General features: G+C 30.4%; 1 protein-coding gene across 1 annotated transcript in view; it reads right to left on the bottom strand.

Annotated features, from left to right (window-relative positions):
- Positions 1-27649, bottom strand: part of flt1 (fms related receptor tyrosine kinase 1) — a 167437-nt gene that overhangs the window by 112827 nt on the left and 26961 nt on the right. The gene's annotated exons all lie outside the window — the stretch shown is intronic.

Raw genomic sequence — 27649 nt, 5'->3', positions numbered from 1 at the left:
GGTCGTTTTTTTCCAAAAATAAAACGCCTTACTATACATGGTCGTTTTTTCCCAAAAATAAAACGCCTTACTATACATGGTCGTTTTTTTCCAAAAATAAAACGCCTTACTATACATGGTCGTTTTTTTTCAAAAAATAAAACGCCTTGCTATACATGGTCGTTTTTTTTCAAAAAATAAAACGCCTTACTATACATGGTCGTTTTTTCCCAAAAATAAAACGCCTTACTATACATGGTCGTTTTTTTCCAAAAATAAAACGCCTTACTATACATGGTCGTTTTTTCCCAAAAATAAAACGCCTTACTATACATGGTCGTTTTTTTCCAAAAATAAAACGCCTTACTATACATGGTCGTTTTTTCCCAAAAATAAAACGCCTTACTATACCTGGTCGTTTTTTTCCAAAAATAAAACGCCTTACTATACATGGTCGTTTTTTTTCAAAAAATAAAACGCCTTGCTATACATGGTCGTTTTTTTCAAAAAATAAAACGCCTTACTATATATACATGGTCGTTTTTTTTCAAAAAATAAAACGCCTTACTATACATGGTCGTTTTTTTCAAAAAATAAAACGCCTTACTATACATGGTCGTTTTTTTCCAAAAATAAAACGCCTTACTATACATGGTCGTTTTTTTTCAAAAAATAAAACGCCTTACTATACATGGTCATTTTTTTCCAAAAATAAAACGCCTTACTATACATGGTCGTTTTTTCCCAAAAATAAAACGCCTTACTATACATGGTCGTTTTTTTCCAAAAATAAAACGCCTTACTATACATGGTCGTTTTTTTCAAAAAATAAAACGCCTTACTATACATGGTCGTTTTTTTCCAAAAATAAAACGCCTTACTATACATGGTCGTTTTTTCCCAAAAATAAAACGCCTTACTATACATGGTCGTTTTTTTCCAAAAATAAAACGCCTTACTATACATGGTCGTTTTTTTTCAAAAAATAAAACGCCTTGCTATACATGGTCGTTTTTTTTCAAAAAATAAAACGCCTTACTATACATGGTCGTCTTTTTGCAAAAATAAAACGCCTTACTATACATGGTTGTTTTTTCCCAAAAATAAAACGCCCTACTATACATGGTCATTTTTTTCCCAAAAATAAAACGCCTTACTAAACATGGTCGTTTTATCCCAAAAATAAAACGCCTTACTATACATGGTCGTTTTTTCCCAAAAATAAAACGCCTTACTATACATGGTCGTTTTAAAAAAAAAATAAAACGCCTTACTATACATGGTCGTTTTTTCCCCAAAAATAAAACGCCTTACTATACATGGTCCTTTTTTTCCAAAAATAAAACGCCTTACTATACATGGTCCTTTTTTTCCAAAAATAAAACGCCTTACTATACATGGTCATTTTTTTCCCAAAAATAAAACGCCTTACTATACATGGTCGTTTTTTCCCCAAAAATAAAACGCCTTACTATACATGGTCGTTTTTTTCCAAAAATAAAACGCCTTACTATACATGGTCCTTTTTTTCCAAAAATAAAACGCCTTACTATACATGGTCATTTTTTTCCCAAAAATAAAACGCCTTAATATACATGGTCGTTTTTTCCCAAAAATTAAACGCCTTACTATACATGGTCGTTTTTTTCAAAAAATAAAACGCCTTACTATACATGGTCGTTTTTTTCCAAAAATAAAACACCTTACAATACATGGTCGTTTTTTCCCAAAAATAAAACGCCTTACTATACATGGTCGTTTTTTTCCAAAAATAAAACGCCTTACTATACATGGTCGTTTTTTTTCAAAAAATAAAACGCCTTGCTATACATGGTCGTTTTTTTTCAAAAAATAAAACGCCTTACTATACATGGTCGTTTTTTCCCAAAAATAAAACGCCTTACTATACATGGTCGTTTTTTCTCAAAAATAAAACGCCTTACTATACATGGTCGTTTTTTTCCCAAAAATAAAACGCCTTACTATACATGGTCGTTTTTTTCCAAAAATAAAACGCCTTACTATACATGGTCATTTTTTTCCAAAAATAAAACGCCTTACTATACATGGTCGTTTTTTTCAAAAAATAAAACGCCTTACTATACATGGTCGTTTTTTCCCAAAAATAAAACGCCTTACTATACATGGTCGTTTTTTTCCAAAAATAAAACGCCTTACTATACATGGTCGTTTTTTTTCAAAAAATAAAACGCCTTGCTATACATGGTTGTTTTTTTTCAAAAAATAAAACGCCTTACTATATATACATGGTCGTTTTTTTTTCAAAAAATAAAACGCCTTACTATACATGGTCGTTTTTTTTCAAAAAATAAAACGCCTTACTATACATGGTCGTTTTTTCCCAAAAATAAAACGCCTTACTACATGGTCGTTTTTTTCCAAAAATAAAACGCCTTACTATACATGGTCGTTTTTTTTCAAAAAATAAAACGCCTTACTATACATGGTCGTTTTTTTTCCAAAAATAAAACGCCTTACTATACATGGTCATTTTTTTCCCAAAAATAAAACGCCTTACTATACATGGTCGTTTTTTTGCAAAAATAAAACGCCTTACTATACATGGTCGTTTTTTTGCAAAAATAAAACGCCTTACTATACATGGTCGTTTTTTCCCAAAAATAAAACGCCCTACTATACATGGTCATTTTTTCCCCCCAAAAAAAACGCCTTACTAAACATGGTCGTTTTTTCCCAAAAATAAAACGCCTTACTATACATGGTCGTTTTTTTCAAAAAATAAAACGCCTTACTATACATGGTCGTTTTTTTCAAAAAATAAAACGCCTTACTATACATGGTCCTTTTTTTCCAAAAATAAAACGCCTTACTATACATGGTCATTTTTTTCCCAAAAATAAAACGCCTTACAATACATGGTCGTTTTTTCCCAAAAATAAAACGCCTTACTATACATGGTCGTTTCTTTCAAAAAATAAAACGCCTTACTATACATGGTCGTTTTTTTCAAAAAATAAAACGCCTTACTATACATGGTCGTTTTTTTCAAAAAATAAAACGCCTTACTATACATGGTCGTTTTTTCCCAAAAATAAAACGCCTTACTATACATGGTCGTTTTTTTCCAAAAATAAAACGCCTTACTATACATGGTCGTTTTTTTTCAAAAAATAAAACGCCTTGCTATACATGGTCGTTTTTTTTCAAAAAATAAAACGCCTTACTATACATGGTCGTTTTTTTTCAAAAAATAAAACGCCTTACTATACATGGTCGTTTTTTTCAAAAAATAAAACGCCTTACTATACATGGTCGTTTTTTTGTAAAAATAAAACGCCTTACTATACATGGTCGTTTTTTCCCCAAAATAAAACGCCTTACTATACATGGTCATTTTTTTCCCAAAAATAAAACGCCTTACTATACATGGTCGTTTTTTTGCAAAAATAAAACGCCTTACTATACATGGTCGTTTTTTTTCCAAAAATAAAACGCCTTACTATACATGGTCGTTTTTTCCCCAAAAATAAAACGCCTTACTATACATGGTCATTTTTTTCCCAAAAATTAAACGCCTTACTATACATGGTCGTTTTTTTCCAAAAATAAAACGCCTTACTATACATAGTCGTTTTTTTCCAAAAATAAAACGCCTTACTATACATGGTCGTTTTTTTTCCAAAAATTAAACGCCTTACTATACATGGTCGTTTTTTTCCAAAAATAAAACGCCTTACTATACATGGTCATTTTTTTCCCAAAAATTAAACGCCTTACTATACATGGTCGTTTTTTTCCAAAAATAAAACGCCTTACTATACATAGTCGTTTTTTTCCAAAAATAAAACGCCTTACTATACATGGTCGTTTTTTTCCCAAAAATTAAACGCCTTACTATACATGGTCGTTTTTTTCCAAAAATAAAACGCCTTACTATACATGGTCATTTTTTTCCAAAAATAAAACGCCTTACTATACATGGTCGTTTTTTTCAAAAAATAAAACGCCTTACTATACATGGTCGTTTTTTCCCAAAAATAAAACGCCTTACTATACATGGTCGTTTTTTTCCAAAAATAAAACGCCTTACTATACATGGTCGTTTTTTTTCAAAAAATAAAACGCCTTGCTATACATGGTTGTTTTTTTTCAAAAAATAAAACGCCTTACTATATATACATGGTCGTTTTTTTTTCAAAAAATAAAACGCCTTACTATACATGGTCGTTTTTTTTCAAAAAATAAAACGCCTTACTATACATGGTCGTTTTTTCCCAAAAATAAAACGCCTTACTACATGGTCGTTTTTTTCCAAAAATAAAACGCCTTACTATACATGGTCGTTTTTTTTCAAAAAATAAAACGCCTTACTATACATGGTCGTTTTTTTCCAAAAATAAAACGCCTTACTATACATGGTCATTTTTTTCCCAAAAATAAAACGCCTTACTATACATGGTCGTTTTTTTGCAAAAATAAAACGCCTTACTATACATGGTCGTTTTTTTGCAAAAATAAAACGCCTTACTATACATGGTCGTTTTTTTGCAAAAATAAAACGCCTTACTATACATGGTCGTTTTTTCCCAAAAATAAAAAGCCCTACTATACATGGTCATTTTTTTCCCCCAAAAAAAACGCCTTACTAAACATGGTCGTTTTTTCCCAAAAATAAAACGCCTTACTATACATGGTCGTTTTTTTCAAAAAATAAAACGCCTTACTATACATGGTCGTTTTTTTCAAAAAATAAAACGCCTTACTATACATGGTCCTTTTTTTCCAAAAATAAAACGCCTTACTATACATGGTCATTTTTTTCCCAAAAATAAAACGCCTTACAATACATGGTCGTTTTTTCCCAAAAATAAAACGCCTTACTATACATGGTCGTTTCTTTCAAAAAATAAAACGCCTTACTATACATGGTCGTTTTTTTCAAAAAATAAAACGCCTTACTATACATGGTCGTTTTTTTCAAAAAATAAAACGCCTTACTATACATGGTCGTTTTTTCCCAAAAATAAAACGCCTTACTATACATGGTCGTTTTTTTCCAAAAATAAAACGCCTTACTATACATGGTCGTTTTTTTTCAAAAAATAAAACGCCTTGCTATACATGGTCGTTTTTTTTCAAAAAATAAAACGCCTTACTATACATGGTCGTTTTTTTTCAAAAAATAAAACGCCTTACTATACATGGTCGTTTTTTTCAAAAAATAAAACGCCTTACTATACATGGTCGTTTTTTTGTAAAAATAAAACGCCTTACTATACATGGTCGTTTTTTCCCAAAAATAAAACGCCTTACTATACATGGTCATTTTTTTCCCAAAAATAAAACGCCTTACTATACATGGTCGTTTTTTTGCAAAAATAAAACGCCTTACTATACATGGTCGTTTTTTTTCCAAAAATAAAACGCCTTACTATACATGGTCGTTTTTTCCCAAAAATAAAACGCCTTACTATACATGGTCGTTTTTTTCCAAAAATAAAACGCCTTACTATACATGGTCGTTTTTTTTCAAAAAATAAAACGCCTTGCTATACATGGTTGTTTTTTTTCAAAAAATAAAACGCCTTACTATATATACATGGTCGTTTTTTTTTCAAAAAATAAAACGCCTTACTATACATGGTCGTTTTTTTTCAAAAAATAAAACGCCTTACTATACATGGTCGTTTTTTCCCAAAAATAAAACGCCTTACTACATGGTCGTTTTTTTCCAAAAATAAAACGCCTTACTATACATGGTCGTTTTTTTTCAAAAAATAAAACGCCTTACTATACATGGTCGTTTTTTTCCAAAAATAAAACGCCTTACTATACATGGTCATTTTTTTCCCAAAAATAAAACGCCTTACTATACATGGTCGTTTTTTTGCAAAAATAAAACGCCTTACTATACATGGTCGTTTTTTTGCAAAAATAAAACGCCTTACTATACATGGTCGTTTTTTTGCAAAAATAAAACGCCTTACTATACATGGTCGTTTTTTCCCAAAAATAAAACGCCCTACTATACATGGTCATTTTTTTCCCCCAAAAAAAACGCCTTACTAAACATGGTCGTTTTTTCCCAAAAATAAAACGCCTTACTATACATGGTCGTTTTTTTCAAAAAATAAAACGCCTTGCTATACATGGTCGTTTTTTTTCAAAAAATAAAACGCCTTACTATACATGGTCGTTTTTTTTCAAAAAATAAAACGCCTTACTATACATGGTCGTTTTTTTCAAAAAATAAAACGCCTTACTATACATGGTCGTTTTTTTGTAAAAATAAAACGCCTTACTATACATGGTCGTTTTTTCCCAAAAATAAAACGCCTTACTATACATGGTCATTTTTTTCCCAAAAATAAAACGCCTTACTATACATGGTCGTTTTTTTGCAAAAATAAAACGCCTTACTATACATGGTCGTTTTTTTTCCAAAAATAAAACGCCTTACTATACATGGTCGTTTTTTCCCCAAAAATAAAACGCCTTACTATACATGGTCATTTTTTTCCCAAAAATTAAACGCCTTACTATACATGGTCGTTTTTTTCCAAAAATAAAACGCCTTACTATACATAGTCGTTTTTTTCCAAAAATAAAACGCCTTACTATACATGGTCGTTTTTTTTCCAAAAATTAAACGCCTTACTATACATGGTCGTTTTTTTCCAAAAATAAAACGCCTTACTATACATGGTCGTTTTTTCCCAAAAATAAAACGCCTTACTATACATGGTCGTTTTTTTCCAAAAATAAAACGCCTTACTATACATGGTCGTTTTTTTGCAAAAATAAAACGCCTTACTATACATGGTCGTTTTTTTCCAAAAATAAAACGTCTTACTATACATGGTCGTTTTTTTCCAAAAATAAAACGCCTTACTATACATGGTCGTTTTTTTCAAAAAATAAAACCCCTTACTATATATACATAGTCGTTTTTTTTCAAAAAATAAAACGCCTTACTATACATGGTCGTTTTTTTGCAAAAATAAAACGCCTTACTATACATGGTCGTTTTTTTCAAAAAATAAAACGCCTTACTATACATGGTCGTTTTTTTCCAAAAATAAAACGCCTTACTATACATGGTCCTTTTTTTCCAAAAATAAAACGCCTTACTATACATGGTCATTTTTTTCCCAAAAATAAAACGCCTTACTATACATGGTCGTTTTTTCCCAAAAATAAAACGCCTTACTATACATGGTCGTTTTTTTCAAAAAATAAAACGCCTTACTATACATGGTCGTTTTTTTCAAAAAATAAAACGCCTTACTATACATGGTCGTTTTTTTCAAAAAATAAAACGCCTTACTATACATGGTCGTTTTTTCCCAAAAATAAAACGCCTTACTATACATGGTCGTTTTTTTCCAAAAATAAAACGCCTTACTATACATGGTCGTTTTTTTTCAAAAAATAAAACGCCTTGCTATACATGGTCGTTTTTTTTCAAAAAATAAAACGCCTTACTATACATGGTCGTTTTTTTTCAAAAAATAAAACGCCTTACTATACATGGTCGTTTTTTTCAAAAAATGAAACGCCTTACATGGTCGTTTTTTTGTAAAAATAAAACGCCTTACTATACATGGTCGTTTTTTCCCAAAAATAAAACGCCTTACTATACATGGTCATTTTTTTCCCAAAAATAAAACGCCTTACTATACATGGTCGTTTTTTTGCAAAAATAAAACGCCTTACTATACATGGTCGTTTTTTTCCAAAAATAAAACGCCTTACTATACATGGTCGTTTTTTTTCCAAAAATTAAACGCCTTACTATACATGGTCGTTTTTTTCCAAAAATAAAACGCCTTACTATACATGGTCGTTTTTTCCCAAAAATAAAACGCCTTACTATACATGGTCGTTTTTTTCCAAAAATAAAACGCCTTACTATACATGGTCGTTTTTTTGCAAAAATAAAACGCCTTACTATACATGGTCGTTTTTTTCCAAAAATAAAACGCCTTACTATACATGGTCGTTTTTTCCCAAAAATAAAACGCCTTACTATACATGGTCGTTTTTTTCCAAAAATAAAACGCCTTACTATACATGGTCGTTTTTTTTCAAAAAATAAAACGCCTTGCTATACATGGTCGTTTTTTTTCAAAAAATAAAACGCCTTACTATACATGGTCGTTTTTTCCCAAAAATAAAACGCCTTACTATACATGGTCGTTTTTTTCCAAAAATAAAACGCCTTACTATACATGGTCGTTTTTTCCCAAAAATAAAACGCCTTACTATACATGGTCGTTTTTTTCCAAAAATAAAACGCCTTACTATACATGGTCGTTTTTTCCCAAAAATAAAACGCCTTACTATACCTGGTCGTTTTTTTCCAAAAATAAAACGCCTTACTATACATGGTCGTTTTTTTTCAAAAAATAAAACGCCTTGCTATACATGGTCGTTTTTTTCAAAAAATAAAACGCCTTACTATATATACATGGTCGTTTTTTTTCAAAAAATAAAACGCCTTACTATACATGGTCGTTTTTTTCAAAAAATAAAACGCCTTACTATACATGGTCGTTTTTTTCCAAAAATAAAACGCCTTACTATACATGGTCGTTTTTTTTCAAAAAATAAAACGCCTTACTATACATGGTCATTTTTTTCCAAAAATAAAACGCCTTACTATACATGGTCGTTTTTTCCCAAAAATAAAACGCCTTACTATACATGGTCGTTTTTTTCCAAAAATAAAACGCCTTACTATACATGGTCGTTTTTTTCAAAAAATAAAACGCCTTACTATACATGGTCGTTTTTTTCCAAAAATAAAACGCCTTACTATACATGGTCGTTTTTTCCCAAAAATAAAACGCCTTACTATACATGGTCGTTTTTTTCCAAAAATAAAACGCCTTACTATACATGGTCGTTTTTTTTCAAAAAATAAAACGCCTTGCTATACATGGTCGTTTTTTTTCAAAAAATAAAACGCCTTACTATACATGGTCGTCTTTTTGCAAAAATAAAACGCCTTACTATACATGGTTGTTTTTTCCCAAAAATAAAACGCCCTACTATACATGGTCATTTTTTTCCCAAAAATAAAACGCCTTACTAAACATGGTCGTTTTTTCCCAAAAATAAAACGCCTTACTATACATGGTCGTTTTTTCCCAAAAATAAAACGCCTTACTATACATGGTCGTTTTTAAAAAAAAATAAAACGCCTTACTATACATGGTCGTTTTTTCCCCAAAAATAAAACGCCTTACTATACATGGTCCTTTTTTTCCAAAAATAAAACGCCTTACTATACATGGTCCTTTTTTTCCAAAAATAAAACGCCTTACTATACATGGTCATTTTTTTCCCAAAAATAAAACGCCTTACTATACATGGTCGTTTTTTCCCCAAAAATAAAACGCCTTACTATACATGGTCGTTTTTTTCCAAAAATAAAACGCCTTACTATACATGGTCCTTTTTTTCCAAAAATAAAACGCCTTACTATACATGGTCATTTTTTTCCCAAAAATAAAACGCCTTAATATACATGGTCGTTTTTTCCCAAAAATTAAACGCCTTACTATACATGGTCGTTTTTTTCAAAAAATAAAACGCCTTACTATACATGGTAGTTTTTTTCCAAAAATAAAACACCTTACAATACATGGTCGTTTTTTCCCAAAAATAAAACGCCTTACTATACATGGTCGTTTTTTTCCAAAAATAAAACGCCTTACTATACATGGTCGTTTTTTTTCAAAAAATAAAACGCCTTGCTATACATGGTCGTTTTTTTTCAAAAAATAAAACGCCTTACTATACATGGTCGTTTTTTCCCAAAAATAAAACGCCTTACTATACATGGTCGTTTTTTCTCAAAAATAAAACGCCTTACTATACATGGTCGTTTTTTTCCCAAAAATAAAACGCCTTACTATACATGGTCGTTTTTTTCCAAAAATAAAACGCCTTACTATACATGGTCATTTTTTTCCAAAAATAAAACGCCTTACTATACATGGTCGTTTTTTTCAAAAAATAAAACGCCTTACTATACATGGTCGTTTTTTCCCAAAAATAAAACGCCTTACTATACATGGTCGTTTTTTTCCAAAAATAAAACGCCTTACTATACATGGTCGTTTTTTTTCAAAAAATAAAACGCCTTGCTATACATGGTTGTTTTTTTTCAAAAAATAAAACGCCTTACTATATATACATGGTCGTTTTTTTTTCAAAAAATAAAACGCCTTACTATACATGGTCGTTTTTTTTCAAAAAATAAAACGCCTTACTATACATGGTCGTTTTTTCCCAAAAATAAAACGCCTTACTACATGGTCGTTTTTTTCCAAAAATAAAACGCCTTACTATACATGGTCGTTTTTTTTCAAAAAATAAAACGCCTTACTATACATGGTCGTTTTTTTTCCAAAAATAAAACGCCTTACTATACATGGTCATTTTTTTCCCAAAAATAAAACGCCTTACTATACATGGTCGTTTTTTTGCAAAAATAAAACGCCTTACTATACATGGTCGTTTTTTTGCAAAAATAAAACGCCTTACTATACATGGTCGTTTTTTCCCAAAAATAAAACGCCCTACTATACATGGTCATTTTTTCCCCCCAAAAAAAACGCCTTACTAAACATGGTCGTTTTTTCCCAAAAATAAAACGCCTTACTATACATGGTCGTTTTTTTCAAAAAATAAAACGCCTTACTATACATGGTCGTTTTTTTCAAAAAATAAAACGCCTTACTATACATGGTCCTTTTTTTCCAAAAATAAAACGCCTTACTATACATGGTCATTTTTTTCCCAAAAATAAAACGCCTTACAATACATGGTCGTTTTTTCCCAAAAATAAAACGCCTTACTATACATGGTCGTTTCTTTCAAAAAATAAAACGCCTTACTATACATGGTCGTTTTTTTCAAAAAATAAAACGCCTTACTATACATGGTCGTTTTTTTCAAAAAATAAAACGCCTTACTATACATGGTCGTTTTTTCCCAAAAATAAAACGCCTTACTATACATGGTCGTTTTTTTCCAAAAATAAAACGCCTTACTATACATGGTCGTTTTTTTTCAAAAAATAAAACGCCTTGCTATACATGGTCGTTTTTTTTCAAAAAATAAAACGCCTTACTATACATGGTCGTTTTTTTTCAAAAAATAAAACGCCTTACTATACATGGTCGTTTTTTTCAAAAAATAAAACGCCTTACTATACATGGTCGTTTTTTTGTAAAAATAAAACGCCTTACTATACATGGTCGTTTTTTCCCCAAAATAAAACGCCTTACTATACATGGTCATTTTTTTCCCAAAAATAAAACGCCTTACTATACATGGTCGTTTTTTTGCAAAAATAAAACGCCTTACTATACATGGTCGTTTTTTTTCCAAAAATAAAACGCCTTACTATACATGGTCGTTTTTTCCCCAAAAATAAAACGCCTTACTATACATGGTCATTTTTTTCCCAAAAATTAAACGCCTTACTATACATGGTCGTTTTTTTCCAAAAATAAAACGCCTTACTATACATAGTCGTTTTTTTCCAAAAATAAAACGCCTTACTATACATGGTCGTTTTTTTTCCAAAAATTAAACGCCTTACTATACATGGTCGTTTTTTTCCAAAAATAAAACGCCTTACTATACATGGTCATTTTTTTCCCAAAAATTAAACGCCTTACTATACATGGTCGTTTTTTTCCAAAAATAAAACGCCTTACTATACATAGTCGTTTTTTTCCAAAAATAAAACGCCTTACTATACATGGTCGTTTTTTTTCCAAAAATTAAACGCCTTACTATACATGGTCGTTTTTTTCCAAAAATAAAACGCCTTACTATACATGGTCATTTTTTTCCAAAAATAAAACGCCTTACTATACATGGTCGTTTTTTTCAAAAAATAAAACGCCTTACTATACATGGTCGTTTTTTCCCAAAAATAAAACGCCTTACTATACATGGTCGTTTTTTTCCAAAAATAAAACGCCTTACTATACATGGTCGTTTTTTTTCAAAAAATAAAACGCCTTGCTATACATGGTTGTTTTTTTTCAAAAAATAAAACGCCTTACTATATATACATGGTCGTTTTTTTTTCAAAAAATAAAACGCCTTACTATACATGGTCGTTTTTTTTCAAAAAATAAAACGCCTTACTATACATGGTCGTTTTTTCCCAAAAATAAAACGCCTTACTACATGGTCGTTTTTTTCCAAAAATAAAACGCCTTACTATACATGGTCGTTTTTTTTCAAAAAATAAAACGCCTTACTATACATGGTCGTTTTTTTCCAAAAATAAAACGCCTTACTATACATGGTCATTTTTTTCCCAAAAATAAAACGCCTTACTATACATGGTCGTTTTTTTGCAAAAATAAAACGCCTTACTATACATGGTCGTTTTTTTGCAAAAATAAAACGCCTTACTATACATGGTCGTTTTTTTGCAAAAATAAAACGCCTTACTATACATGGTCGTTTTTTCCCAAAAATAAAAAGCCCTACTATACATGGTCATTTTTTTCCCCCAAAAAAAACGCCTTACTAAACATGGTCGTTTTTTCCCAAAAATAAAACGCCTTACTATACATGGTCGTTTTTTTCAAAAAATAAAACGCCTTACTATACATGGTCGTTTTTTTCAAAAAATAAAACGCCTTACTATACATGGTCCTTTTTTTCCAAAAATAAAACGCCTTACTATACATGGTCATTTTTTTCCCAAAAATAAAACGCCTTACAATACATGGTCGTTTTTTCCCAAAAATAAAACGCCTTACTATACATGGTCGTTTCTTTCAAAAAATAAAACGCCTTACTATACATGGTCGTTTTTTTCAAAAAATAAAACGCCTTACTATACATGGTCGTTTTTTTCAAAAAATAAAACGCCTTACTATACATGGTCGTTTTTTCCCAAAAATAAAACGCCTTACTATACATGGTCGTTTTTTTCCAAAAATAAAACGCCTTACTATACATGGTCGTTTTTTTTCAAAAAATAAAACGCCTTGCTATACATGGTCGTTTTTTTTCAAAAAATAAAACGCCTTACTATACATGGTCGTTTTTTTTCAAAAAATAAAACGCCTTACTATACATGGTCGTTTTTTTCAAAAAATAAAACGCCTTACTATACATGGTCGTTTTTTTGTAAAAATAAAACGCCTTACTATACATGGTCGTTTTTTCCCAAAAATAAAACGCCTTACTATACATGGTCATTTTTTTCCCAAAAATAAAACGCCTTACTATACATGGTCGTTTTTTTGCAAAAATAAAACGCCTTACTATACATGGTCGTTTTTTTTCCAAAAATAAAACGCCTTACTATACATGGTCGTTTTTTCCCCAAAAATAAAACGCCTTACTATACATGGTCATTTTTTTCCCAAAAATTAAACGCCTTACTATACATGGTCGTTTTTTTCCAAAAATAAAACGCCTTACTATACATAGTCGTTTTTTTCCAAAAATAAAACGCCTTACTATACATGGTCGTTTTTTTTCCAAAAATTAAACGCCTTACTATACATGGTCGTTTTTTTCCAAAAATAAAACGCCTTACTATACATGGTCGTTTTTTCCCAAAAATAAAACGCCTTACTATACATGGTCGTTTTTTTCCAAAAATAAAACGCCTTACTATACATGGTCGTTTTTTTGCAAAAATAAAACGCCTTACTATACATGGTCGTTTTTTTCCAAAAATAAAACGTCTTACTATACATGGTCGTTTTTTTCCAAAAATAAAACGCCTTACTATACATGGTCGTTTTTTTCAAAAAATAAAACCCCTTACTATATATACATAGTCGTTTTTTTTCAAAAAATAAAACGCCTTACTATACATGGTCGTTTTTTTGCAAAAATAAAACGCCTTACTATACATGGTCGTTTTTTTCAAAAAATAAAACGCCTTACTATACATGGTCGTTTTTTTCCAAAAATAAAACGCCTTACTATACATGGTCCTTTTTTTCCAAAAATAAAACGCCTTACTATACATGGTCATTTTTTTCCCAAAAATAAAACGCCTTACTATACATGGTCGTTTTTTCCCAAAAATAAAACGCCTTACTATACATGGTCGTTTTTTTCAAAAAATAAAACGCCTTACTATACATGGTCGTTTTTTTCAAAAAATAAAACGCCTTACTATACATGGTCGTTTTTTTCAAAAAATAAAACGCCTTACTATACATGGTCGTTTTTTCCCAAAAATAAAACGCCTTACTATACATGGTCGTTTTTTTCCAAAAATAAAACGCCTTACTATACATGGTCGTTTTTTTTCAAAAAATAAAACGCCTTGCTATACATGGTCGTTTTTTTTCAAAAAATAAAACGCCTTACTATACATGGTCGTTTTTTTTCAAAAAATAAAACGCCTTACTATACATGGTCGTTTTTTTCAAAAAATGAAACGCCTTACATGGTCGTTTTTTTGTAAAAATAAAACGCCTTACTATACATGGTCGTTTTTTCCCAAAAATAAAACGCCTTACTATACATGGTCATTTTTTTCCCAAAAATAAAACGCCTTACTATACATGGTCGTTTTTTTGCAAAAATAAAACGCCTTACTATACATGGTCGTTTTTTTCCAAAAATAAAACGCCTTACTATACATGGTCGTTTTTTTTCCAAAAATTAAACGCCTTACTATACATGGTCGTTTTTTTCCAAAAATAAAACGCCTTACTATACATGGTCGTTTTTTCCCAAAAATAAAACGCCTTACTATACATGGTCGTTTTTTTCCAAAAATAAAACGCCTTACTATACATGGTCGTTTTTTTGCAAAAATAAAACGCCTTACTATACATGGTCGTTTTTTTCCAAAAATAAAACGCCTTACTATACATGGTCGTTTTTTCCCAAAAATAAAACGCCTTACTATACATGGTCGTTTTTTTCCAAAAATAAAACGCCTTACTATACATGGTCGTTTTTTTTCAAAAAATAAAACGCCTTGCTATACATGGTCGTTTTTTTTCAAAAAATAAAACGCCTTACTATACATGGTCGTTTTTTCCCAAAAATAAAACGCCTTACTATACATGGTCGTTTTTTTCCAAAAATAAAACGCCTTACTATACATGGTCGTTTTTCCCCAAAAATAAAACGCCTTACTATACATGGTCGTTTTTTTCCAAAAATAAAACGCCTTACTATACATGGTCGTTTTTTCCCAAAAATAAAACGCCTTACTATACCTGGTCGTTTTTTTCCAAAAATAAAACGCCTTACTATACATGGTCGTTTTTTTTCAAAAAATAAAACGCCTTGCTATACATGGTCGTTTTTTTCAAAAAATAAAACGCCTTACTATATATACATGGTCGTTTTTTTTCAAAAAATAAAACGCCTTACTATACATGGTCGTTTTTTTCAAAAAATAAAACGCCTTACTATACATGGTCGTTTTTTTCCAAAAATAAAACGCCTTACTATACATGGTCGTTTTTTTTCCAAAAATTAAACGCCTTACTATATACATGGTCGTTTTTTTCCAAAAATAAAACGCCTTACTATACATGGTCGTTTTTTCCCAAAAATAAAACGCCTTACTATACATGGTCGTTTTTTTCCAAAAATAAAACGCCTTACTATACATGGTCGTTTTTTCCCAAAAATAAAACGCCTTACTATACATGGTCGTTTTTTTCCAAAAATAAAACGCCTTACTATACATGGTCGTTTTTTTTCAAAAAATAAAACGCCTTGCTATACATGGTCGTTTTTTTTCAAAAAATAAAACGCCTTACTATACATGGTCGTTTTTTCCCAAAAATAAAACGCCTTACTATACATGGTCGTTTTTTTCCAAAAATAAAACGCCTTACTATACATGGTCGTTTTTTCCCAAAAATAAAACGCCTTACTATACATGGTCGTTTTTTTCCAAAAATAAAACGCCTTACTATACATGGTCGTTTTTTTTCAAAAAATAAAACGCCTTGCTATACATGGTCGTTTTTTTTCAAAAAATAAAACGCCTTACTATACATGGTCGTTTTTTCCCAAAAATAAAACGCCTTACTATACATGGTCGTTTTTTTCCAAAAATAAAACGCCTTACTATACATGGTCGTTTTTTCCCAAAAATAAAACGCCTTACTATACATGGTCGTTTTTTTTCAAAAAATAAAACGCCTTGCTATACATGGTCGTTTTTTTCAAAAAATAAAACGCCTTACTATATATACATGGTCGTTTTTTTTCAAAAAATAAAACGCCTTACTATACATGGTCGTTTTTTTCAAAAAATAAAACGCCTTACTATACATGGTCGTTTTTTTCCAAAAATAAAACGCCTTACTATACATGGTCGTTTTTTTTCCAAAAATTAAACGCCTTACTATATACATGGTCGTTTTTTTCCAAAAATAAAACGCCTTACTATACATGGTCGTTTTTTCCCAAAAATAAAACGCCTTACTATACATGGTCGTTTTTTTCCAAAAATAAAACGCCTTACTATACATGGTCGTTTTTTTCAAAAAATAAAACGCCTTACTATACATGGTCGTTTTTTTCCAAAAATAAAATGCCTTACTATACATGGTCGTTTTTTCCCAAAAATAAAACGCCTTACTATACATGGTCGTTTTTTTCCAAAAATAAAACGCCTTACTATACATGGTCGTTTTTTTTCAAAAAATAAAACGCCTTGCTATACATGGTCGTTTTTTTTCAAAAAATAAAACGCCTTACTATACATGGTCGTTTTTTCCCAAAAATAAAACGCCTTACTATACATGGTCGTTTTTTTCCAAAAATAAAACGCCTTACTATACATGGTCGTTTTTTCCCAAAAATAAAACGCCTTACTATACATGGTCGTTTTTTTCAAAAAATAAAACGCCTTACTATACATGGTCGTTTTTTCCCAAAAATAAAACGCCTTACTATACATGGTCGTTTTTTTCCAAAAATAAAACGCCTTACTATACATGGTCGTTTTTTTTCAAAAAATAAAACGCCTTGCTATACATGGTCGTTTTTTTCAAAAAATAAAACGCCTTACTATATATACATGGTCGTTTTTTTTCAAAAAATAAAACGCCTTACTATACATGGTCGTTTTTTTCAAAAAATAAAACGCCTTACATGGTCGTTTTTTTGTAAAAATAAAACGCCTTACTATACATGGTCGTTTTTTCCCAAAAATAAAACGCCTTACTATACATGGTCGTTTTTTTCAAAAAATAAAACGCCTTACTATACATGGTCGTTTTTTTGTAAAAATAAAACGCCTTACTATACATGGTCGTTTTTTTCAAAAAATAAAACGCCTTACTATACATGGTCGTTTTTTTGTAAAAATAAAACGCCTTACTACATGGTCGTTTTTTTGCAAAAATAAAACGCCTTACTATACATGGTCGTTTTTTTCCAAAAATAAAACGCCTTACTATACATGGTCCTTTTTTTCCAAAAATAAAACGCCTTACTATACATGGTCCTTTTTTTCCAAAAATAAAACGCCTTACTATACATGGTCCTCTTTTTCCAAAAATAAAATGCCTTCCTATACATGGTCATTTTTTTCCCAAAAATAAAACGCCTTACTATACATGGTCGTTTTTTCCCCAAAAATAAAACGCCTTACTATACATGGTCCTTTTTTTCCAAAAATAAAACGCCTTACTATACATGGTCCTTTTTTTCCAAAAATAAAATGCCTTACTATACATGGTCGTTTTTTTCAAAAAATAAAACGCCTTACTATACATGGTCGTTTTTTTCCAAAAATAAAACGCCTTACAATACATGGTCGTTTTTTCCCAAAAATAAAACGCCTTACTATACATGGTCGTTTTTTTCCAAAAATAAAACGCCTTACTATACATGGTCGTTTTTTTTCAAAAAATAAAACGCCTTGCTATACATGGTCGTTTTTTTTCAAAAAATAAAACGCCTTACTATACATGGTCGTTTTTTTTCAAAAAATAAAACGCCTTACTATACATGGTCGTTTTTTAAAAAAAAATAAAACGCCTTACTATACATGGTCGTTTTTTTCCAAAAATAAAACGCCTTACTATACATGGTCGTTTTTTCCCAAAAATAAAACGCCTTACTATACATGGTCGTTTTTTTCCAAAAATAAAACGCCTTACTATACATGGTCGTTTTTTTCCAAAAATAAAACGCCTTACTATACATGGTCGTTTTTTTCCAAAAATAAAACGCCTTACTATACATGGTCGTTTTTTCCCAAAAATAAAACGCCTTACTATACATGGTCGTTTTTTTCCAAAAATAAAACGCCTTACTATACATGGTCGTTTTTTTTCAAAAAATAAAACGCCTTGCTATACATGGTCGTTTTTTTTCAAAAAATAAAACGCCTTACTATACATGGTCGTTTTTTCCCAAAAATAAAACGCCTTACTATACATGGTCGTTTTTTTCCAAAAATAAAACGCCTTACTATACATGGTCGTTTTTTCCCAAAAATAAAACGCCTTACTATACATGGTCGTTTTTTTCAAAAAATAAAACGCCTTACTATACATGGTCGTTTTTTCCCAAAAATAAAACGCCTTACTATACATGGTCGTTTTTTTCCAAAAATAAAACGCCTTACTATACATGGTCGTTTTTTTTCAAAAAATAAAACGCCTTGCTATACATGGTCGTTTTTTTCAAAAAATAAAACGCCTTACTATATATACATGGTCGTTTTTTTTCAAAAAATAAAACGCCTTACTATACATGGTCGTTTTTTTCAAAAAATAAAACGCCTTACATGGTCGTTTTTTTGTAAAAATAAAACGCCTTACTATACATGGTCGTTTTTTCCCAAAAATAAAACGCCTTACTATACATGGTCGTTTTTTTCAAAAAATAAAACGCCTTACTATACATGGTCGTTTTTTTGTAAAAATAAAACGCCTTACTATACATGGTCGTTTTTTTCAAAAAATAAAACGCCTTACTATACATGGTCGTTTTTTTGTAAAAATAAAACGCCTTACTACATGGTCGTTTTTTTGCAAAAATAAAACGCCTTACTATACATGGTCGTTTTTTTCCAAAAATAAAACGCCTTACTATACATGGTCCTTTTTTTCCAAAAATAAAACGCCTTACTATACATGGTCGTTTTTTCCCAAAAATAAAACGCCTTACTATACATGGTCGTTTTTTTCCAAAAATAAAACGCCTTACTATACATGGTCGTTTTTTTCAAAAAATAAAACGCCTTACTATACATGGTCGTTTTTTTCCAAAAATAAAACGCCTTACTATACATGGTCGTTTTTTCCCAAAAATAAAACGCCTTACTATACATGGTCGTTTTTTTCCAAAAATAAAACGCCTTACTATACATGGTCGTTTTTTTTCAAAAAATAAAACGCCTTACTATACATGGTCGTTTTTTTGTAAAAATAAAACGCCTTACTATACATGGTCGTTTTTTTCAAAAAATAAAACGCCTTACTATACATGGTCGTTTTTTTGTAAAAATAAAACGCCTTACTACATGGTCGTTTTTTTGCAAAAATAAAACGCCTTACTATACATGGTCGTTTTTTTCCAAAAATAAAACGCCTTACTATACATGGTCCTTTTTTTCCAAAAATAAAACGCCTTACTATACATGGTCGTTTTTTCCCAAAAATAAAACGCCTTACTATACATGGTCGTTTTTTTCCAAAAATAAAACGCCTTACTATACATGGTCGTTTTTTTCAAAAAATAAAACGCCTTACTATACATGGTCGTTTTTTTCCAAAAATAAAACGCCTTACTATACATGGTCGTTTTTTCCCAAAAATAAAACGCCTTACTATACATGGTCGTTTTTTTCCAAAAATAAAACGCCTTACTATACATGGTCGTTTTTTTTCAAAAAATAAAACGCCTTGCTATACATGGTCGTTTTTTTTCAAAAAATAAAACGCCTTACTATACATGGTCGTTTTTTCCCAAAAATAAAACGCCTTACTATACATGGTCGTTTTTTTCCAAAAATAAAACGCCTTACTATACATGGTCGTTTTTTCCCAAAAATAAAACGCCTTACTATACATGGTCGTTTTTTTCAAAAAATAAAACGCCTTACTATACATGGTCGTTTTTTCCCAAAAATAAAACGCCTTACTATACATGGTCGTTTTTTTCCAAAAATAAAACGCCTTACTATACATGGTCGTTTTTTTTCAAAAAATAAAACGCCTTGCTATACATGGTCGTTTTTTTCAAAAAATAAAACGCCTTACTATATATACATGGTCGTTTTTTTTCAAAAAATAAAACGCCTTACTATACATGGTCGTTTTTTTCAAAAAATAAAACGCCTTACATGGTCGTTTTTTTGTAAAAATAAAACGCCTTACTATACATGGTCGTTTTTTCCCAAAAATAAAACGCCTTACTATACATGGTCGTTTTTTTCAAAAAATAAAACGCCTTACTATACATGGTCGTTTTTTTGTAAAAATAAAACGCCTTACTATACATGGTCGTTTTTTTCAAAAAATAAAACGCCTTACTATACATGGTCGTTTTTTTGTAAAAATAAAACGCCTTACTACATGGTCGTTTTTTTGCAAAAATAAAACGCCTTACTATACATGGTCGTTTTTTTCCAAAAATAAAACGCCTTACTATACATGGTCCTTTTTTTCCAAAAATAAAACGCCTTACTATACATGGTCCTTTTTTTCCAAAAATAAAACGCCTTACTATACATGGTCCTTTTTTTCCAAAAATAAAACGCCTTACTATACATGGTCCTCTTTTTCCAAAAATAAAATGCCTTCCTATACATGGTCATTTTTTTCCCAAAAATAAAACGCCTTACTATACATGGTCGTTTTTTCCCCAAAAATAAAACGCCTTACTATACATGGTCCTTTTTTTCCAAAAATAAAACGCCTTACTATACATGGTCGTTTTTTTCCAAAAATAAAATGCCTTACTATACATGGTCGTTTTTTTCAAAAAATAAAACGCCTTACTATACATGGTCGTTTTTTTCCAAAAATAAAACGCCTTACAATACATGGTCGTTTTTTCCCAAAAATAAAACGCCTTACTATACATGGTCGTTTTTTTCCAAAAATAAAACGCCTTACTATACATGGTCGTTTTTTTTCAAAAAATAAAACGCCTTGCTATACATGGTCGTTTTTTTTCAAAAAATAAAACGCCTTACTATACATGGTCGTTTTTTTTCAAAAAATAAAACGCCTTACTATACATGGTCGTTTTTTAAAAAAAAATAAAACGCCTTACTATACATGGTCGTTTTTTTCCAAAAATAAAACGCCTTACTATACATGGTCATTTTTTTCCCAAAAATAAAACGCCTGACTATACATGGTCGTTTTTTCCCAAAAATAAAACGCCTTACTATACATGGTCGTTTTTTTTCAAAAAATAAAACGCCTTACTATACATGGTCGTTTTTTCCCAAAAATAAAACGCCTTACTATACATGGTCGTTTTTTTCCAAAAATAAAACGCCTTACTATACATGGTCGTTTTTTTCCAAAAATAAAACGCCTTACTATACATGGTCGTTTTTTTCCCAAAAATAAAACGCCTTACTATACAAGGTCGTTTTTTCCCAAAAATAAAACGCCTTACTATACATGGTCGTTTTTTTCCAAAAATAAAACGCCTTACTATACATGGTCGTTTTTTTGCAAAAATAAAACGCCTTACTATACATGGTCGTTTTTTTCCAAAAATAAAAGGCCTTACTATACATGGTCGTTTTTTTGCAAAAATAAAACGCCTTACTATACATGGTCGTTTTTTTTCAAAAAATGAAACGCCTTACTATACATGGTCGTTTTTTTCAAAAAATAAAACGCCTTACTATATATACATGGTCGTTTTTTTTCAAAAAATAAAACGCCTTACTATACATGGTCGTTTTTTTCAAAAAATAAAACGCCTTACTATACATGGTCGTTTTTTTGTAAAAATAAAACGCCTTACTATACATGGTCGTTTTTTCCCAAAAATAAAACGCCTTACTACATGGTCGTTTTTTTCCAAAAATAAAACGCCTTACTATACATGGTCGTTTTTTTTCAAAAAATAAAACGCCTTACTATACATGGTCGTTTTTTTCCAAAAATAAAACGCCTTACTATACATGGTCATTTTTTCCCCAAAAATAAAACGCCTTACTATACATGGTCGTTTTTTTGCAAAAATAAAACGCCTTACTATACATGGTCGTTTTTTCCCAAAAATAAAACGCCTTACTATACATGGTCGTTTTTTTCCCAAAAATAAAACGCCTTACTATACAAGGTCGTTTTTTCCCAAAAATAAAACGCCTTACTATACATGGTCGTTTTTTTCCAAAAATAAAACGCCTTACTATACATGGTCGTTTTTTTGCAAAAATAAAACGCCTTACTATACATGGTCGTTTTTTTCCAAAAATAAAAGGCCTTACTATACATGGTCGTTTTTTTGCAAAAATAAAACGCCTTACTATACATGGTCGTTTTTTTTCAAAAAATGAAACGCCTTACTATACATGGTCGTTTTTTTCAAAAAATAAAACGCCTTACTATATATACATGGTCGTTTTTTTTTCAAAAAATAAAACGCCTTACTATACATGGTCGTTTTTTTCAAAAAATAAAACGCCTTACTATACATGGTCGTTTTTTTGTAAAAATAAAACGCCTTACTATACATGGTCGTTTTTTCCCAAAAATAAAACGCCTTACTACATGGTCGTTTTTTTCCAAAAATAAAACGCCTTACTATACATGGTCGTTTTTTTTCAAAAAATAAAACGCCTTACTATACATGGTCGTTTTTTTCCAAAAATAAAACGCCTTACTATACATGGTCATTTTTTTCCCAAAAATAAAACGCCTTACTATACATGGTCGTTTTTTTGCAAAAATAAAACGCCTTACTATACATGGTCGTTTTTTCCCAAAAATAAAACGCCTTACTATACATGGTCGTTTTTTTCCAAAAATAAAACGCCTTACTATACATGGTCGTTTTTTTCCAAAAATAAAACGCCTTACTATACATGGTCGTTTTTTTCCCAAAAATAAAACGCCTTACTATACAAGGTCGTTTTTTCCCAAAAATAAAACGCCTTACTATACATGGTCGTTTTTTTCCAAAAATAAAACGCCTTACTATACATGGTCGTTTTTTTGCAAAAATAAAACGCCTTACTATACATGGTCGTTTTTTTGCAAAAATAAAACGCCTTACTATACATGGTCGTTTTTTTTCAAAAAATGAAACGCCTTACTATACATGGTCGTTTTTTTCAAAAAATAAAACGCCTTACTATATATACATGGTCGTTTTTTTTCAAAAAATAAAACGCCTTACTATACATGGTCGTTTTTTTCAAAAAATAAAACGCCTTACTATACATGGTCGTTTTTTTGTAAAAATAAAACGCCTTACTATACATGGTCGTTTTTTCCCAAAAATAAAACGCCTTACTACATGGTCGTTTTTTTCCAAAAATAAAACGCCTTACTATACATGGTCGTTTTTTTTCAAAAAATAAAACGCCTTACTATACATGGTCGTTTTTTTCCAAAAATAAAACGCCTTACTATACATGGTCATTTTTTTCCCAAAAATAAAACGCCTTACTATACATGGTCGTTTTTTTGCAAAAATAAAACGCCTTACTATACATGGTTGTTTTTTTCCAAAAATAAAACGCCTTACTATACATGGTCCTTTTTTTCCAAAAATAAAACGCCTTACTATACATGGTCCTTTTTTTCCAAAAATAAAACGCCTTACTATACATGGTCCTTTTTTTCCAAAAATAAAACGCCTTACTATACATGGTCCTCTTTTTCCAAAAATAAAATGCCTTCCTATACATGGTCATTTTTTTCCCAAAAATAAAACGCCTTACTATACATGGTCGTTTTTTCCCCAAAAATAAAACGCCTTACTATACATGGTCCTTTTTTTCCAAAAATAAAACGCCTTACTATACATGGTCCTTTTTTTCCAAAAATAAAATGCCTTACTATACATGGTCGTTTTTTTCAAAAAATAAAACGCCTTAACTATACATGGTCGTTTTTTTCCAAAAATAAAACGCCTTGCTATACATGGTCGTTTTTTTTCAAAAAATAAAACGCCTTACTATACATGGTCGTTTTTTTTCAAAAAATAAAACGCCTTACTATACATGGTCGTTTTTTTCCAAAAATAAAACGCCTTACTATACATGGTCGTTTTTTTCCAAAAATAAAACGCCTTACTATACATGGTCGGTTTTTTTTCAAAAAATAAAACGCCTTACTATACATGGTCATTTTTTTCTAAAAATAAAACGCCTGACTATACATGGTCGTTTTAAAAAAAATAAATAAAACGCCTTACTATACATGGTCGTTTTTTTTCCAAAAATAAAACGCCTTACTATACATGGTCATTTTTTTTTTTTCCAAAAATAAAAGGCCTTACTATACGTGGTCGTTTTTTTTCAAAAAATAAAACGCGTTTTATTTTTTGAAAAAAAAACCGACAATGTAAAGTAAGGCGTTTTATTTTTGGACAAAAAAACGACCATGTATAGTAAGGCGTTTTATTTTTCCCCAAAAAAACGACCATGTATAGTAAGGCGTTTTATTTTTGCAAAAAAAACGACCATGTATAGTAAGGCATTTTATTTTTGGAAAAAAAACCGACAATGTAAAGTAAGGCGTTTTATTTTTGGAAAAAAAACGACCATGTTTCGTAAGGCGTTTTATTTTTTGAAAAAAAAACGACCATGTATAGTAAGGCGTTTTATTTTTGGGAAAAAAACGACCATGTATAGTAAGGCGTTTTATTTTTGGACAAAAAACGACCATGTATAGTAAGGCGTTTTATTTTTGCAAAAAAAAACCCGACCATGTATCGTAAGGCGTTTTATATTTGGAAAAAAAAACGACAATGTAAAGTAAGGCGTTTTATTTTTGGACAAAAAAACGACCATGTATAGTAAGGCGTTTTAGTTTTGCAAAAAAAACGACCATTTATAGTAAGGCGTTTTATTTTAGGACAAAGAATGACCATGTATAGTAAGGCGTTTTATTTTTGGAAAAAAAAACGACCATGTATAGTAAGGCGTTTAATTTTTGGAAAAAAACGACCATGTATAGTAAGGCGTTTTATTTTTGGAAAAAAAACGACCATGTATAGTAAGGCGTTTTATTTTTGGAAAAAAACGACCATGTATAGTAAGGCGTTTTATTTTAGGACAAAGAATGACCATGTATAGTAAGGCATTTTATTTTTGGAAAAAAAACGACCATGTATAGTAAGGCGTTTTATTTTTGGGAAAAAAACGACCATGTATAGTCAGGCGTTTTATTTTTGGGAAAAAAAAACGACCATGTATAGTAAGGCGTTTTATTTTTCCCAAAAAAAACGACCATGTATAGTAAGGCGTTTTATTTTTGCAAAAAAAACGACCATGTATAGTAAGGCATTTTATTTTTGGAAAAAAAAAACCGACAATGTAAAGTAAGGCGTTTTATTTTTGCAAAAAAAACGACCATGTATAGTAAGGCGTTTTATTTTTGGAAAAAAAACGACCATGTTTCGTAAGGCGTTTTATTTTTGGAAAAAAAACGACCATGTATAGTAAGGCGTTTTATTTTTGGACAAAAAACGACCATGTATAGTAAGGCGTTTTATTTTTGCAAAAAAAACCCCGACCATGTATAGTAAGGCGTTTTATTTTTGGGGAAAAAAAACGACAATGTATATTAAGGCGTTTTATTTTTGGACAAAAAAACGACCATGTATAGTAAGGCGTTTTATTTTTGGAAAAAAACGACCATGTATAGTAAGGCGTTTTATTTTTGGAAAAAAAACGACCATGTATAGTAAGGCGTTTTATTTTTGGAAAAAAACGACCATGTTTCGTAAGGCGTTTTATTTTTGGAAAAAAAACGACCATGTATAGTAAGGCCATTTATTTTTGGAAAAAAACGACCATGTATAGTAAGGCGTTTTATTTTTGGAAAAAAAACGACCATGTATAGTAAGGCGTTTTATTTTTTGGAAAAAAAACGACCATGTTTCGTAAGGCGTTTTATTTTTGGAAAAAAAACGACCATGTATAGTAAGGCGTTTTATTTTTGGAAAAAAAACGACCATGTTTCGTAAGGCGTTTTATTTTTGGAAAAAAAACGACCATGTATAGTAAGGCGTTTTATTTTTGGACAAAAAACGACCATGTATAGTAAGGCGTTTTATTTTTGGAGAAAAAAAACGACCATGTATAGTAAGGCGTTTTATTTTATTTTTTTTAAACGACCATGTATAGTAAGGCGTTTTATTTTAGCAAAAAAAAAAACGACCATGTATAGTAAGGCGTTTTATTTTTGGGAAAAAAACGACCATGTATAGTAAGGCGTTTTATTTTTGGAAAAAAAACGACCATGTATAGTAAGGCGTTTTATTTTTGGGAAAAAAACGACCATGTATAGTCAGGCGTTTTATTTTTGGAAAAAAAACGACCATGTATAGTAAGGCGTTTTATTTTTGGAAAAAAAAACGACAATGTAAAGTAAGGCGTTTTATTTTTGGACAAAAAAACGACCATGTATAGTAAGGCGTTTTATTTTTGGAAAAAAAACGACCATGTTTCGTAAGGCGTTTTATTTTTGGAAAAAATACGACCATGTATTGTAAGGCGTTTTATTTTTGGGAAAAAAACGACCATGTATAGTAAAGCGTTTTATTTTTGGACAAAAAAACGACCATGTATAGTAAGGCGTTTTATTTTTGGGAAAAAAAACGACCATGTATAGTAAGGCGTTTTATTTTTGGACAAAAAACGACCATGTATAGTAAGGCGTTTTATTTTTGGAAAAAAAACGACCATGTATAGTAAGGCGTTTTATTTTTGGACAAAAAAACGACCATGTATAGTAAGGCGTTTTATTTTTGCAAAAAAACCGACCATGTATAGTAAGGCGTTTTATTTTTGGAAAAAAAAACGACAATGTAAAGTAAGGCGTTTTCTTTTTGGGAAAAAAACGACAATGTTTCGTAAGGCGTTTTATTTTTGGAAAAAAAACGACCATGTATAGTAAGGCGTTTTATTTTTGGGAAAAAAACGACCATGTATAGTAAGGCGTTTTATTTTTGGACAAAAAACGACCATGTATAGTAAGGCGTTTTATTTTTGGACAAAAAACGACCATGTATAGTAAGGCGTTTTATTTTTGCAAAAAAAACCCGACCATGTATAGTAAGGCGTTTTATTTTTGGAGAAAAAACGACCATGTTTCGTAAGGCGTTTTATTTTTGGAAAAAATACGACCATGTATAGTAAGGCGTTTTATTTTTGGGAAAAAAACGACCATGTATAGTAAGGCGTTTTATTTTAGCAAAAAAAAAACGACCATGTATAGTAAGGCGTTTTATTTTTGGACAAAAAAACGACCATGTATAGTAAGGCGTTTTATTTTTGGGAAAAAAACCGACAATGTAAAGTAAGGCGTTTTATTTTTGGACAAAAAAACGACCATATATAGTAAGGCGTTTTATTTTTGGAAAAAAAACGACCATGTTTCGTAAGGCGTTTTATTTTTGGGTAAAAAACGACCATGTATAGTAAGGCGTTTTATTTTTGTACAAAAAACGACCATGTATAGTAAGGCGTTTTATTTTTGGACAAAAA

Source organism: Festucalex cinctus, chromosome 20, assembly GCF_051991245.1.
Source record: "Festucalex cinctus isolate MCC-2025b chromosome 20, RoL_Fcin_1.0, whole genome shotgun sequence".
Lineage (NCBI taxonomy): Eukaryota > Metazoa > Chordata > Actinopteri > Syngnathiformes > Syngnathidae > Festucalex > Festucalex cinctus.
The sequence above is the reverse complement of the archived record's forward strand: the minus strand, read 5'-3'. Positions and strand labels throughout refer to the sequence as shown.